This window comes from Crinia signifera, chromosome 3, assembly GCF_055691185.1.
Source record: "Crinia signifera chromosome 3, ASM5569118v1, whole genome shotgun sequence".
NCBI classification, from domain to species: domain Eukaryota; kingdom Metazoa; phylum Chordata; class Amphibia; order Anura; family Myobatrachidae; genus Crinia; species Crinia signifera.
Window position 1 is genome coordinate 260,775,290 of NC_139219.1, and position 14,331 is coordinate 260,789,620.

Consider the following 14,331-nt stretch of genomic DNA (forward strand, 5'->3'; position numbering starts at 1 on the left):
GGTTCCCAACCCTTTTTTCTCTCCCATACCCCTTGATTAAGCATTTCATTTAAGAGTACCCCCTCCTCTCAATTGAAAATATCCACAGTGCTTACAAGTGGAGTGGAAGTGAGTGGGATATGTATCCTTATGCGTGTCCTTATATAAAGGAGAAGCAGGGGAGTAGTGTGCAATCAGGAATTGGGTCCCCCTGTGTCTGGCCGCTGGCTGGTTACTGTCTCCGGGGTTCCCACTAACACCCGTAGGGTTAATGCAGCTGCTTCCTCCACCCATATCAGCATGGGGCAGATGGTCGCTAAAGTCTGAGAGCAGCGCAGGTAGCTCCCAGTGGATTGCTGGTTCAGCAGAAGCACAAAGACACTCTGATGACCCTGCAAAAGGAACCTGAAGTGACACAACATGGTTTGTTTCCATGGCAATGGGAGACTCCTTCCGCCATATGGAGACTTTTTTTTCTTCTGCAATTACCAATATTATTTTCAAGTACCCCTAACTGGTCTGCAGAGGGGATACAGTCATATTGTCGACCACAATTAGGACGAGTCATTAGGTCGACACCGTTGGGTCGACATACAGCAAGGTCAACAGGGTTCTAGGTCGACCTGCGTGAAGGTCAACAGGGGTCTAGGTCGACACATGTGTTAGGTCGACAGTCAAAAGGTCGACATGGGTTTTTTGACTGTTTTTTTTTTTAGCCAACATGTGCCGACAGGAGGTATTTCATGACCTACCATCTACTAGGCATGGTGGGAGAATAAAATAGTGTGACTGAAGCATGGCGAGCGCAGCAAGCGATGCAAGGGGATACAGTGCACTTAAAATTATGTCCATGTCGACTGTGTCAACGTTCGGGTCAAAAAACAGTAAAAAACCCCATGTTGACCTTTTGAATGTCGACCTAGAACCCTGTCAACCTAGATCCCTGCCGACCTTCAACCATGTCGACCTTGCTGTATGTTGACCCAGCGGTGTCAACCTAATGACTGTCGACCTAATTGTGGTCAACCCAATGATCCACACCCCTGCAGAGAACCCCCATTAGGTAATAGTACCCCAGGTTGGGAACCACTGCTTTACAGTATACACTGAAATCACTGATGGCATGACCAATGCTAATTAAAGATAGGATTTAAACCCAAAGTTTAAATCCTCAGCGTTTAGCCTTAAGGGGTGTTCCCGAGTGGGGTATGAAATGTTGACATTGCTATACCTCCATTTCTCTGGCATATAAATATATAAATATTTCATTGCTAACCCTAATTATAATTCCTAGCCCCCCTCCTGCCTAATTCTAACCTACGGGCTCCAAGCTGTAGTAGTTAACACAATCTGATATGACGTGGACACTTGCATTGTCATACGGACTTAGAAATGTAGAACAATGCCAGCTATTTTGCACTAATGAAAAAAGCACTTCACATGCAGCCCAAGGTTCTTCAGAAACACAGGAAACATTCTTCTCCAATGATTTTCCAAACTTTGCCACTGCCTCCAAAATGTACAAACTGTAAGGTCATGCTTAAAGTCATTATTTGTCGCTAACCTCAGCTGCCACGCGCCTGCATTTTTTAAGCCTACTCACAATAAATGGGGGGGGGGGGGTCATGCTGCTTTATAACAACAATGTGTTTGAATGAAAATTTGAAGTGTGGCTTGTCCTACTTATGCAAATGCTGTATACAATAATACTAAGGGCCTTATTTTGGTTCACTCTTTCTGACAAAATCCTTCTTAGATGGACAAAACCATGTGCACTGCAGGGGGGCAGATGTAAAATGTGCAGAGAGAATTAGATTTGGGTGAGTTATTTTGTTTCTGTGAAGGGAAAATACTGGCTGCTTTATTTTACACTGCAATATAGATCTCACTTTGAAGTAAAACCCCACCCAAATCTAATTATATCTGCACAAGTTACATCTGCCCCACCTGCAGTGCACATGGTTTTGCCCATCTAAGAAGGATTTTGTCAGAAAGAGTGAACTAAAATAAGGCCCTAAGTTATTTCATACTAGCTGACCCGCCTGGCATTGCCCGGAAAAACCTTGGGTTTTTCTTTATTTCCAAAATTGCTGAAAAATGTCATCTTACAGTATGCTGTGCCAAAGATCTAAGCTTGTAATTTGTTATAGATTCCACCAAAAAATGTTAATGTATTTGCATTGATACTCAATGACAGCAATGAAATCAGGTGTGGTGTTGTTGTTTGAAACACAACACTCCTGAGTTGACAACTTGTATGTGTTGATGAATTCCACATCCACTCCTGAGATTAAGCACCTATGACATACCTTCCAGCATCTGAGGTAAAAAATCAGAAAGGGACGTGGCCACACCTCCATTTCTATACTCAATGGTACAGTTTCTAGGGTGTGTAATTACAGGCGCTGAGTGCGTGGAGTTCGGGGTGGACGTTACTTACCGCGCCATAATTAATTATAAATTCACCACTCCCTGCCACTGCCGCTCCCCTCACCGATCCTGCCTGCAGCAGTCTCTGAGGTCTGGAGATCTGTAAAACACATGCACCGGGCATCTCTACCAAACAGTGGGGCAGCCCCTGAGTGTGGGAGCAGGTCCGCGGGCCTGGCCACATGGCATCATAACGTGACGCACGCTACCCGCACCACTGGGAATGGGTGCAATGGGCCAAATTCTTCCCTACACCCGCCGGGCCAATCCACCGATCCAGCCATCGCAATCATCAATGGGTGCATTGATAAGGTTTGGAGTGTAAGAAGTTGAAGAATAAGACTGAGATAAAGTTTTGCCATGTTAAAGTGTACAATTTACTCAATAAATTGTGATAAAATATAAGTGTACATAGAAGTACAATCAAGAAAGTAGGATTAAAAAATAAGTTCTGATTCAAACTGATAATTGTTTGGATGGGGGTGGGTTGTGAAACAAATCTATAGGTGGGGGGTATGGATATTGTAGACATAATTGGTGTTTGGTACACCTACAGGGGGTCGTCAACTGATGGGATTTTCATTACAGTGTCACCATAGTAGGATTCCCAATTAGGGTCCAGGTGGTCTTTTAGGAACCCTTTACAAACCCCTAGGTCTCTTCTCCTTGAGCCTACGGTCTCCCTTAATGATAGTCAATCACTGAGGAAGACCATAGGCTCCAGGAGAAGAGACCAACGGGATTGTAAAGGGGGTCTGTCAGGGCTCGCGCGGGTAGTGCCGGCGCTAGCCCGGCGGACTCCCTGCAGCACGTCCCGGCTATTGCTAGGCGGCCGAGACGCCCTCGCGTCACTGGACGCGGCCGCGACATCCGGCAGACGCCGCCGTGCGTCCAGGTCCGCCTCCTCAGTCTCTTCCCCCACAGCTGCACCGGTTGCCTAGGCGACGGGGGACATCAGGCAACCAGGCGGAAGGGGAAGACTCCGGCTCAGCCGCCCGCCCAGGTGATCAGCCGCAGCTGCTCACCATTGGCTGGCTCTCTATTTAAACCTTTTCACCGGGGGACTCAGATGCCGGTTACCGTTCATGCCTTGCGTTCTGAGTGTTCCCGGTTCCTGGCTGTCTTGTCCTGCTCCTGCCTGTCAGTGGATTTCCAGCTGCAGCATTAAGCATTCCCATCCGCCTCCTGGCTATTTTCCTGGTGGTTACCTGCCTTGCCTGCAGCAGTCACTGTTCTCAGATAAGTTGGGATTTCTCCCTTACCTTCTTACTCTGAGATCACCGTGCATTTATATATTTTGTGTCATCTTCTTAGTGTATTGTTACACCTGAATCCCATGGTATTACCCCGTGGGGGCACACTCGTTATTCTAATATTGCGTCATCGTAGTGTATTGTTACACCTGTACCCCCCTGGGTTCACTAGTATTCTTTTCTTATTGTGTCAACTCATGTGTATTGTTACATTCACCGGTAAACGTATTACCTCAGAAGTTTCCTGTTCACGGGGCGTCCCTCACATCCGCCCTTAGGGCTTGGTTGTCCTCACCAGTTGGTTCAGTTAGTTTTACCCTTGTTCTCTCCTGGCCTCGGCGGATGAATTGTCCATACTTAAGACCTGCCTGTAGCGGAGTGGGGCGGACCTAATTCGCCCTTCAGCCGAGAGGGGCCCAGGTGAAGACTAGCCCTGCATTTGTCCATCGACTCCAGGTAGAGGCAACGGAGTTAGGGTTGGTGAGGACACCCATGTCCATAACTATTGGAGAGGACACCCGTGTGCATAACAGGGTCCCTAAAAGACCACCTAAACCGCAATTGGATATCTCCCTACGGTGACACTGTAGTGAAAATTTCTCATCAACTGGGGACCCCCAAACACCAATAATGCCCACAATATCCATACCCCCTCCACCTATAGATTTGTTTCGCAACCCACCACCATCCAAACAATTATCAGCTTGAATCAAATTAAAACTTGGTGTTTTATAAATTTCTAAGTGAAATTTCCCAAAAATGGCTTCGAGGGGCACACCACCGGGTCCAGGAGGTAGCTTGTTGCTGAATTTGGTGGCTCTGAGTGCCACGGTGTGTCCGCAAAGGCGACAGACACACATGCACACACACTCTTCAACTTACAGACACAGACGCTCTTTAAGTTATTATATAGATTTTTTATTAATAGGTTCTCATGGAAAATGTATGTGCAGCGTATAGTGGAGAGGACTACAATTAGGGTGGGATGTACTAAAGGGAAAATGCGGTAAAACTGGGGTTTTACTGCATTTTCCTATTTACCATTACCCGTCCGCCCCGTTTTCCAGAGGGTGGCGATACCCTATAGAAGCCTGTGGGCTTCTATCGCCGCCCGCCGTCCGCGCGCCCCCCTCCCGTTCTCCTTTGATCTCCTCCTCCCCCAGCAGGTGTCACAGCCGGCAGGACATCCGGCTGCAGGGGGGAGGAGGAGATGCAGGGGGACACTGCCAGCTGCCGGGATGTGACGGAGACCCCCGCAGACCACATCACCGGTATCGCGGGGGTCTCAGTCACCGCAACCCGACGCTAGCCGCATATGTTAGTACATATGCGGCAGCATCGCGGCGGCTGGCAGGCGAAGGGCGGCGATGTATATTAATACATCCCGCCCTTAGTGCAGTATGATTGTGCTAAAGAAATTTGGGTTTAATTTCTTTACATTTTATTTCTTTAACCTTGAAGAGCCTCTGGATAAACTACGTTGATGGTCTTTCCATTTGGAGCTAAAATGGGAAGATTTTTATTATTTCCAACTCTGGAACGTCCCACATATAGCTGACCATGTGAGAAACATGGAATTTGAAGATCTGGGCCGACAACTTTTAAAGACTGTCCTTGTGCTTTGTTGATGGTCATTGCAAAACAAAGGTGAACAGGGACTTAAAGACGTTTAAACTGAAAGGGTACATCTGAAGGAATCATCGGTATCCTAGGAAGAAAGACAATCTTTACCTGCAGCATGTCCAGTCATAATGGTGGCATGCAAAATATTGGGCATCAAATTCTTCAGTATCAGTCGTGTTCCATTACACAATGAAGGAGGATCAAGATTCCGGAGAAGCATAATAGGAGCACCGATTTTTAACTCTAAAATGTGTGAAGGTATTCCAGGTAGATCGAGTAAATGCACAAACTCAGTTGGGTAGTTGATCACTTGATCTATATCGCATGTAGTGTAGACTGACTTGTAAATGTGAATTGGACCAGGCAATGTCATTAACAGTTGCCTGTTGGTGCAATTACCAGCATCATTTTTTGGTGCAAGGATAGCTCGTTCGCTAAGCCAAGAAGGATTGGCAAAGTGTTGAACTAAAATCAGGAAACACTGCTTGCTTGAGTTCTTCATGGGTCGTCGCAGTTTTTCCAATGTTTACAATTGATATAGAACCATCCTCTGTATCAGAAGCCAAAACTCCATTACCAAGCTGCAGAAATTTGTCAGCAAAATGTTAAAGGATCCTCATGAAGATAACTTGCATATTTGTTGTTAGTCTGAGCCTTTCAATGGTGTTCCAAATATAAGATGATTTAATGCAGGCCTTCAATTCATCTGCTCTGGTTCCATGCGGAATGACCGGTAATGTCTGTCGAACCAGCCAAAACCAGAGTGATACCTCCCATTATCATATTGTTAAGTCTTAGGTCTCTTAAAGTGACATCTAGGGCTTCAAATGCAGCCTTATGTGACATAGTACACTCATCCCAGATAATGAGTTTGCAATGCTGCAAAATCTTTGCTTTGCTTGATCCTCTGGAAATGTTGTAAGTAGGAATCTCTGTGTTTGCTAGATTTAAAGGTAACTTGAAAGCAGAGTGAGCTTTTTTACCTCCTGTCAAGAGTGTAGCAGCAATACCGGATGAAGCAACTGCCAGAGCAATTTCCTTTCTGTGACGTACTTTGGCCAAAAGAAGATTAATAAGAAAAGTTTTCCCTGTTCCTCCTGGAGCATCCAGAAAAAAATATGCCACCACTCTGATTCGAAAGGGAATCCAGAATTGTGACGTATGCTTTTTTTTTTTTTTTATCTGGAACCAATTTTGATTCATTCTCTTCTAAATATTGTGTAAGGTGATCTGTATTGTAAGATAATTCTGCTAGTAAATCATTAGGTACTCTTGAATGTTGGTCTCTTAAAGGTTGTGGCAATCCATAAGTTTGTAGATCTGATCCACCTAATGATTTAATCTTGTTCTTAATAATAATTAGAACTGTATTGAAGATGGAGTCATTATATTGTAGATCTATATTGTGCTGTTGAAGTCGGGCCTGATGTAGTATATCCTCAGACAGGCTTTCCTTATGGTCAATCCATAATTGTAAAGGACTTGTCATGGAGCATATTTGGAGCATAACAGCAAACAGGTTACGTAACGTCTTTGGTGATAGACAAGTGCCCTGTTCCAGTGTTCATAATTTTCAAGAAGTCCTCTAAGCTGGCATGCTTCTTTATAAGATTCACAAAGTCTATCTTGAAATGTTCTAAGATCATTAAATGAAGTAGGTCCTCGTAACTCATGTAGTAGCAATCGCAGGTGAAAACATTCCGAGTTGTTTGGATGCACTACGTACACTCGACCAAGTGCAACACTACACTTGATTCCTGGGTGGTCTTGAACACTTTGTCCGATTCTGCGAGAAATCCATTTTTTGTTTGCATTGTTCCACGTGTAATACCTTGGAACTTGGTGGTATAATATTGTGCAAGCAAACTCGTCTTCTGAGCAAAGTTTGAAAAAGGCTGTAAGGGTAGTTTCTGGAGGGAGCCGTGAACGTTGCATTTTCTGTAGTGAAATAGACTCTTTGTCCATTCTCGCGGTGGACGGCTAAGTGAATGACTGTTGGGTGGCGCTTGTGAATCGGAAAATCAAGTATTCTCCATACTGCTTCATTGGTGCCAATATACCTTCCCATTTCATACAGATGAACTTCATTATGTTCATTTTCGTTAGTAGTTAGTTTATAAACAGCCATGTCAGAGCCTTTGACGTATTTGCAAATGTACTTTATGTACTTGACAGAATTGCAAAACTCTACATTTATGTAAGCATTGAAGATTCTTGTTAAAAGTGGACAAGAAGGGACAATCCATGTATTATCCACAACCACAGATGATCTCCGAACTGTCTTATTTGCTGTGAAACCACCATCTGATGGGATTCTGCGTCGATAGAGTAGGTACCCATCTTTTCCCGTTTGTGTTTCTTTTAAAAAGCAACGTGGATTTCTCTTTGTGCATTTTACATTCTTCATGCAAGGGGAACATGGATTGTAATTTCCGCAGGGACCATGTACCATCTGACTTGTTACAATGCTAAATAGGCTTGGGTCTTCTTCTGGATTTGGTATTTCTGCACTGATGAAGCTATCAACTCTTTGTACATGCAAAGTTTGTTGAAGCCATACCAGAATGTGAGCATGAGGAAGTACTCGCTTTTGCCATTCTATTGTATACATATGACATTGTACTTTTCCAAAAATGTTGCCTTCGGTAATGAGATTCATGAGAGTCTTTTGTTTCAGGTGGAAAACTCTTGCTAACAAATCATGACGATTGTGGGGTTTCTGACCAGGAAATAGTTCATTTTGGATTTCAGTCCAACCGGGATTGCATGTAAAAAAGAGATCTGGCCGACCATAATTCTGCAAATACGCCATTGCTTCCTGTGTATGCTCGTGCATATATCTTGGACCACCAGGGAAGCTTGAAGGCAAAATGATCAACATTACCGTCGTTGATAATAGCATCCCTCAAATGCGCATATTCATCCACCCTGAGTGACCTCTGATTCAGACGAATGTACCTTAGTCTTTCCTATTCAATCTTCGCATACATGTCCTTGATGAACTGGTGGAATAGGTCTTTACCTTGGAGAAGAATATTGAAATTTGAAGAACGCACCATGATCATTTATGAATAGAAATCCATAACTGAAATATTTCGTGTTGTCAGAATTCCTGTAACTGGATTGGTTTGACATAGAGCAAAATGGTATCCATCTTCTCCTCTTGGAAACAATATTGGATACTGTAAGGCATCATAAGATCTGTGAGTTTCTGCAAGTTTTTGTCTCCAATAGTATATCTCGACTTCCATATTGTGTTCCAGACATTATTACTGCTACTTCTGATGCCACTGGTGCATTGAAACGTCTCCCATGTTCACCTTGCGGTGTTTTATCTGCTAAAATAATTAATTTGACTTCTGGTGCGACTTTCTCTATAGTCGATTTGAAGCTTTTTATGTAGCTAATTTTCTCGATGAAATATTTCTTGCAACTGCTACACCAAGTGTTGTTTTATGGTTTGAAAGTTTTGGCAACGCTGCTCAGCTTGTTGGATATTATCTGCAACAAAGTAAATTTGTTTAAATTCAGTAGGCAAAGCTTGGAGGCTTCCTATTTTATGATATACTTGCCCCTGTGCCTTGAATGTTGGCATACAGTATATCCTGGCTCGGCTATTTGTTTTGTTGTTCCAAAAGAGGTCATCTGGAAAGAAGAATTGTATGTTCTTATGTTCCGTTGAAAATGTTTGGCATCTGATGAGTCACTTGCCAACAATGTACACAGAGGCTGTGGAGGATGAAATAATGGTGACAGTTTCACCTTTCCACATTTATGTGGGCATTACAGTGTGCTGCATAATATGTAATGGGCATTATGGTGTCCTGTATAATATGTAATGGGCATTAAGGTGTGTTGTATAATATGCAATGGGCATTACGGTGTGTGGTATAATATGCAATGGGCATTACAGTGGGTGGTATAATATAATATAATAATATAATATGTAATGTGCATTACGGTGTGTTGTATAATATGCAATGGGCATTACGGTGTGTGGTATAATATGTAATGGGCATTACGGTGTGCTGTACCATATGCAATGGGCATTACGGTGTGCTGTATAATATGCAATGGGCATTACGGTGTGTGGTATAATATGTAACGGGCATTATGGTGTGTTGTATAATATGTAATAGCCATAGCGGTGTGTGACAATATGTAATGAGCATTATGGGGTTACAGCTTACCTTTAAAATATATGTTGCAGGTACGTTGTAACACCTCCGTGAAGTGCCAACTAGCACGGTATATACAAAATATCTGTAGAAAATATTTTTTGTAACAATAGGTGTGGGGGCCCTGCCTATTGTCAGTCCTGTGTCCCACAATTTCAGCTGGCAGCCCTGCTGGCATAACTACTATTGGTACACCCCCCTCCCCCCCCCCCCCCCCCGCCGCTGGACCTGCTGCTGTCTACAGTCCTGGTGCTCCTGCTCCTCTCTCAGAATGTCACATACAAAATGGCCACCGCCTTAGGGCAGACCATTATTTCGGATGCAAGAGGTGGTCTCTGCCTCCTCTAGCATCCTTAGTAACTGTTTGCTGTGAAGGGGGTGGCCATTTTACAAATGACAGGAGGACAGGAGGAGGGGGAGCATCGGGACTCAGTGCAGACAGGCACTGCGCAGGCAGTAGAGATTCGGCGGCAGTCCCATTAACAATAGCTTCCACAGACCCTACGGCGCCCAAACTTACCTAGCACCTCCAAGCGACCGCGGGGTCTGCGGAGCTATTGTTACGCCACTGGCTGAGTAATATATTGCTCAGTGTCCTGTATTCATCAGTGACCAGAGATGGTCGCTAATGAAAAGGAGACTCTGCCGGGGGAGCCCCAGGGGGAAATAGCTGTTCGCAGGAGCATGCTCTGCGACCAGTGACCACGGAAGCGCGCACCCAGCGATTTATCGCCTACAGCACATACAAATCACTGGCAATATAGTCGCTCAGCAACCATATTGCCAGCTATATGTGCTTAAAATCGCCCTGTGTGTACAAAGCTTTACATTGTGTAACCAGACACATACAGTACTAGTAACTTGGCAGTCTTCCAGATACAACTTATCATAACAAAACAGCTTACAAAATGTAACTTAGTGCATTGCAGGAACAGCTACAATTACACCACTGGATATGAATATACATTTAGGAACCCAGCAAACATTTTCAGGACTGCAAGTGCGACTGATGTAAAATGGAAAGAAATAGAGAGTTAGATTTGGGTAGGTTATACTGTTTCTGTGCAGGGTAATTACAGGCTGCTTTATTTTTACACTGAAATTTAGATTTATGTTAGAACACACCACACCCAAATCAAAAGCCCCATACAAACAATTCGATAAAGGCAGATGATATGCAAGATGGGTGTGGATCTTTTGGTCGACCACAGTTAGATAAACAGTCATTAGGTCGACACCGTTAGGTCGACATACAGCAAGGTCGACAAGGTTCTAGGTCGACATGTGACTAGGTCGACACACGAGTTAGGTCGACAGTCAAAAGGTCAACATGGTTTTTTTGACTATCAACAGAGAAAAGATGGGTCAGTCAGTGCACCTGGCAGCCTGAGGTGGGTGAACCTACACCACTAACAAATAACATAAAAACGAAGATACTGTATAGGTGTTCCCTCCGATGGCGCCTTTAAAAGGAGAATGATACATCCCTATGGGTGAAGGAACGATCCTCTTCTCCAAAAATAGATTGTTTTTATCACCATGTAAATACCATACGTTCCTCTCGATGGGAGAATAACCTGAATCAGATGATGATGTACATTGGATCGTCCAAAGGAGACTCAGAATGATACCGGAAATAAATGAAGAAATGGTATATAGTGTGAAACCATTTTATTTTATACACATAAAAACATACATGTATGCATACAAGTGAAAATAAAATTGGCCAATTACCCAGATGGTGGAGAACTAAAAGGCTTCAGTTCTCATAAGCGCATGAAATGGGAGGTATACCCGGGATGTACCCTCCAAATCAGGCCAGGCAGGTATTCGGTCCAGCAGCGGGACTCGGGCCCGTGAGTGCTCATCAATTTGCGTGGGAGCTCGGGCCCTTCAGCACCCACAGAATCGGCACCTACTGTATGGTCCAAAGCATAGTTGCCTACCCTCCCACTTTCAGCAGGAGTCTCCCGAATTTTGAATCTTTCTCCCGGTCCCCTGGAAAGCCCCACCATCCTCTCAGGGTTTCAGCCTTCTTGCTGGACTGTGCATGCGCGAGTCCCAAAGTTCCGGCGGGCGGGTGCTAGTACCAGCGCAACATCATGACATACCTGGCATCATGGCGTCGCTGTCCTGTGTGACGGCCACCGCGGAGACTGGCAGCATGAAGTGGAGAGCGTGAGCGGCAGCGGTGGGAGCAGTGAGTGGCAGCCACTGCAGGGCTCTGATGGACTGGCAGCACGGAGAGCGAGAACGACAGCGTGAGCGGCTGGAGCAGCAGCGGTGAGTACTGCTTGCAATCTCATTTGGTTAGTCCCACCCATGGCTCCACCTCCTTTTGTGCTATACGCGCCGGCCCCACCCCCTACTTGCTGCAGCTGGCGACCCTGGTCAGTCCACAATTCCACACAAAATGAGTAGCTAGAGCTACGACCGCTTTTTCAACTGCATTTGCGGTCTTTCTCAAGGAGAATGTCTCTAGTTAGGTCCTGGTCAAATTTAAGCCAGTGATGACCAATCACAAACAAATCCCAATATGATGGACACTTCACATACTTTCTAATTGTGTATTTTTATATTTATTTTTATATGTATTTTTTATAATAAACTGTAATCAATTTTTCAAAAATTGTGTGGCGCTCTCTAAACATCTTTTATTAATTTAAATCATTGTTATATTTACTAATTTAGATCATTTATTCTACTTCACATACTCATTGGGCTAAGATGTTAAAAAATATATCTGCCTAATAACTAATAAATTTAAGGTAATGTAATGTAATGAAAATTAAATAAGTGTTTTATAGAAAAAATATCAATCACTTTAATTAAGACAGTGATATTGATGCTATGCCTGTGATGTATTATGCTACACCATAATGCTGTGAAACATTATGCCACACAACGCCGTGTCCATTACACACTGCAATGCCCATGGAACATTGGGGCAGATGTATTAAGCCTGGAGAAGAGATAAACTGGTGATAAAGTGGAGATAAAGTGAAAGGAGATAAAGCACCAGCCAATGAAATGTGTTTGAAAATGACAGTTGGGAGTTGATTGTCTGGTGCTTTATCTCTTTTCATTTTATCTCCACTTTATCTCCAGTTTATCTGTTCTCCACGCTTAGTACATCTGCCCCACTGGGCCTTATTCTAGTTCACTCTTTCTGACAAAATCCTTCTTAGATGGACAAAACCATGTGCACTGCAGGTGGGGCAGATGTTACCTGTGCAGAGAGAATTAGATTTGGGTGAGTTATTTTGTTTCTGTGCAGGGTAAATACTGGCTGCTTTCTTTTTTACACTGCAATATAGATCTAACTTTGAAGTAAAACCCCACCCAAATCTAATTCTCTCTGCATAAGTAACATCTGCCCCACCTGCAGTGCACATGGTTTTGTCCATCTAAGAAGGGTTTTTGTCAGAAAGAGTGACCTAGAATAAACCACCTGACCAGTGGTGGTTTTTAACTATGGGCTGCATCAGGCAAAATCCACCACTGTGTTCCCTCCCTCTGGGATGTCTCTATAGGCTGCTCTGGGCAGCCCATAAAAACAAAAATGGGTTCTGCACATGTGCTGGACCCAGTACTGTGAATATGCTTCTATGTACTGCTGCTGAAGCAGCCCATAGAGGCTGGGGGCCAGGGCATGCGCCGGTTCCACAATGGGGGTCGGGACCGGCAGTGGAGACCAGCGGCAGAGGAGGGGGGCAGCATTGTGGAAGCCCCCCTCCTCCACAGAGGTATGAGCCGCCAATGCCAGATTATGCCACACACCGCAATGCTGTTACACATTATGCCACACACCACAATGCCCATGACATATTTTGCTACACACCGCAATGTCCATTACACATTATGCCACACACCTACTTATGTACCTTTATTAACTTGCCTCACTGTTACCATATATCGCCTAGTCCCTGGTGGTGGTTATATAATGCTGGGCCCTGGTGGTCCAGTGCTACAATATATTGGCCAGCCACTGGTTGATCTAGGTACAATCCAGAGCCCATTCCCTGGCATAACAATATCACAGTCCTAACCTTAATAACCCACTATAGTAAATAGTCCCTATACAATTCAGTGCACAGGCCTACTGCCATGTTGATGGTGGTGCACTGCTGCCATATACTGTGTTACCCTATAAAAGCGGGTTGGGATAATTTGGTCTACAGCATGATGGTCATCAGTCACTAAGTCAACACCATTAGGTCGACATGGGTCTAGGTCGAAAGGTCCCTAGTTCAACAGTTTAAAGTGCACCGCATCCTCTCGCATCGCTCGCAATGCTTCCGGCATACTATTTTATTCTCCCACCGCGCCCTAGTGGATGGTAGGGCATGAAATGTCGGCACATGTCGGCTCAAAAAAACTGTGAAAAACCCCATGTCGACCTTTTAACTAATGACCTGTCAAACTAAAGACTTTTCGAACTAGAACCATGTCGACCTCTTCCCATGTCGACCATCATGCTGCAGACCAAATGACCGCATCCCATAAAAGCCTAGTCTCTGATGACAGTTACTTACGATCCTACTTTGGCCAACATATTGCTATCAGCCAATAGCAGTGTAATACCCTCAAAGTGGTGAAAGACACTATATACTATATATACATAGATATTAAATGTTGTATTAAAGTTATACAGTAAATTCCTCATAGAGGATGGTAAATGTAACATTAGTAATAAATAAATGCCATATAGAAAGTATTAAGGCGTTAAAACTCCTCAAGAAAGGAAAATTGAGAACTGAGGACTGTTTTCCCCTCATAAAGTAAAAATGGTATAGACCGAATAATCTGACAACATTGGAGGAATATACCATTTTACCTGCTTACAGGGGCAGAACTTTTGTATGCTA

The 14,331-nt window shown here is 44.1% G+C and overlaps 1 protein-coding gene and 1 pseudogene across 4 annotated transcripts in view; both read right to left on the minus strand.

Moving 5' to 3' along the window:
* RHBDD1 (rhomboid domain containing 1) overlaps window positions 1-14,331 on the minus strand; it is an 83,299-nt gene that overhangs the window by 68,673 nt on the left and 295 nt on the right. The gene's annotated exons all lie outside the window — the stretch shown is intronic.
* On the minus strand, window positions 4,484-8,344 carry LOC146062994 (uncharacterized; annotated as a pseudogene).